Source organism: Morone saxatilis, unplaced genomic scaffold, assembly GCF_004916995.1.
Source record: "Morone saxatilis isolate NCDOM2014 unplaced genomic scaffold, NCSU_SB_2.0 Contig23, whole genome shotgun sequence".
In the NCBI taxonomy this organism is placed as follows: Eukaryota; Metazoa; Chordata; class Actinopteri; family Moronidae; genus Morone; species Morone saxatilis.
In genome coordinates, this window is record NW_023339796.1 from 252,675 (window position 1) to 255,837 (window position 3,163).

The following is a 3,163-nucleotide window of genomic DNA, read 5'->3' on the forward strand; positions in this document are numbered from 1 at the left end:
TATTTATCGACGACAGCAACAAGAGACAATCTGTGTTTTCACTCATTAAAAGAACAGTTAGAATAAAATGTTTTTAGTGTATAACAGAGGCTCTGTTCACATATTCATATAATATCATATTCTCTTACAGATCAATGAATGTGATATTTTAGAATTACATAAGTTTCTTTACAGTTTGAGATTTTACATAATATATGAAAGGTTTATAAAATACTAAACATTGTTAAATATAAAATCAGTGTTCCCAACAGTCCTGTGACGTCTTATATAAACTGTAGATGTGTGTCCTCGTCTCGTTTCAGTCTCTGAGGTCGATTTATATCCTGGTCCAGACCCAACCTGGTGGTGCAGTCCAGACACAGCTAGCCTCAGTCTCTGGTTATATATACTGTTCACTATATGTGTAATGGAGTTATTGATCCTAACCCACTGACAGTAACAACCTACCGGCAGAGGCTGAACTGCCCAGCAAGAATTCATTGTTCGGTTAGTCCGGAGAATTATTGTTATTATTGTACAACATATGTGAAAATCAATAAACATAGTTGAATAATAATGTTTCAGTCTCTGAGAGGAGAGACATTCGTTTCTGTAAAAGGTGGATTCGTTCAAACCTGTGTGATCAGGTGACCTGAAGCTGCAACGCTCCATCGACCGAACACAGTCCGAAGCCTTCAACCGAATCCTGAGTTTATCTTCAGGAGATCTTAAATCACTGTGTGTGTGTGTGTGTGTGTGTGTGTGTGTGTGTTTATTAGAATATTCTTACAAAAGTCTGAAACCAGACGCAGAGTTTGAGGAAGGGCTGGTCTCCTGCATTAGGACGGAAACCTGATCCACTGCTGTCAGAGGAAGAGGAGGAGGAGGAAGCAATTACTGAGCTCTGACCACACACACACGATTATTTCCAGGATATTTGGTCGTTTTAATCAGTTTCAAGGTTTTCCAGGTCGCGCAGGAACCCTGAATGAGGCTGTATATAATGATGAACTCAGTTTAACACCTTCTAGGAGGAGGAGGAGGAGGACTTCTTTATTGAACGCTTTTGTGAAAAATCATCTAACACACAAAGTGTTATTTAAAGCCGATTAGTCTGAAGAGGATCTGTAATTAAATCAAAGTCCGTTGGTCTAAAGATAAGTCGGTCGTAACTAAGAACAGAACTAACAGTCCAGACTGAAACCTTCTTCTCACTTGGACCGGGCCTAAAGTCAAAATCTGTTCATAAATCGCTGTATATTGATGATTTCAGTGGAGGACCCCGCCAGTCAAAGAAATGTCTTTCTTCGCCTCAGAAGGTCTTGGAGTTTGCACGCTGTATTTTATTTTGAAGAGAGGATTCTCTATGCTGTTTCTGTGTCTGACTTCCTGTCAGTGCAATCTGCTCGGAACAGACCAGCCGTGAATTCAACGCGGAGCACACCCGGAGACCGACCCGGCAGATTGATCCAGAGCTTCAAGGCCCCAAACGCTTGAGCCGGACCTCTGGAACAGACAACAGACCTCCGCCCGAGGATCTCCATGTAGAGGCTTAAAAGTAATCAGTAAAAGCAGAGCAGCTGATAACAGTTAGGACCAGGATTAGTAAAGACCAGTTGGTGCAACCGATCCCTGGTGCACTACTTCCAGATCTGTTTCCTCTTTGGACCGACCACAAACAACAACAACAACAACAACAACAACAACAACATCTTTTTGCTGCACAGTAACTACCACTGTCTGAGAGTGACTGCAGACCAAACACAACAGCTGGTGTCTGACTGTTTCCTGTTTCATCAGCACGATGCCGCCGTACACAAAGCAGCTCCATTAGAGAAAGATTCCCGCAGTTCGCTGTGGAAGAACCTGATTGGTCCACACAAAACCTCAACCCCCCCCCTCCCGAATCCAACAGGAGCCAGACCAGATCCAACATCAGTGTCTGAATGTGAGCAAATCCCTGCAGCAACATCTGGAAGGTTCACAAACACACTCCGGTCTGAAACGTCTCCTTCGTTTGTAGCTTCTCCGTCACCGTGATGACTCTGCAGTTCGGACCAGAACTCAGAGAAACTCAAACCCAGAAACAACTGTTCCATCACAGTGGAGCCGCCAGACGGACGTCAATAAAGGACGAAACCAGAACCTGTCGAACCGGATTCATACCATACACTCACACACAGTCCTACCTGAACCTCAGAGTTTTGGAGAGCTGAGCTTTTCGAGCTTTGCGGAGGAGAGAAGACGAGCCGTCCATCAGGAGTTAGAGCTCAGAGCTGACTGAGAGCGAGGCTGTGTGTGTGTGTGTGTGGAGCATTATCCTCCTGTCCAGCTGGCTGACAGTCTGTCCACTATAAAGCTCTCACTGCGTCACTGTACTGACAGATGTGCATCACTCATCATAATACATAATTTTTACTCTCGCAAATATTATATGATTCCATAATATTAAAGGGGAGTATTCTGATTTTAGTTTGTCCTATATATAATGTCACAGTGTTAAACGAGGTCAGATAATGAGGTAAATGTATGTAAAATTAATCCCTGAGAGCCAAAAAGCTCAGAATTCAGACTGCTCTGAATATTTCCGACCTCCTTTTCTACTTTATTCAACGTCGGTTCATCACATATTTCTTTAAATGCCACCAAGTAGAAGGATCCGTTCAGTCGGTCTCAGTTCTGGACCACTCTGCTCAGGATTCAGGACTAACCCTTCAGGTTTCTGTCTGCAGAAAATGTTTTTTACAGAGTTTACTGATGGACATTTTCTTGTAGCTATTAGCAGCGGCGCTCAAAAGCTTCTGAACTAGAGATGTAATGTAAATGTAAATACCGACACTGCCTCAATGCTCTGAGCTCCCAGTCTGACCAAATCACCTAATAGGACAGAATAGGAAGGTAGTTGCACTGCTAACCAGCTAACAGCAAGGAAACTCCATCACAGAGAGTTGAAGCTGAGCAGCCGGAGGACGTCAGAGGGAAAACTAGCAAATATTTGCTCCATAAAATCTGATCCAGTTTCACAGAAATCACTGAACCCAGATAGAAGCTTTTGTTTAGTAATCAGTGAAACACTCCGGTGATGTCTCTCATCTTTCAAACCTAAATCTTGTCTCATTTGTGGTCTGATTGAAGGTGGATATTCTCTTTTGATAAAACAGTTTCCCCCTGCTTACAGTGTTTA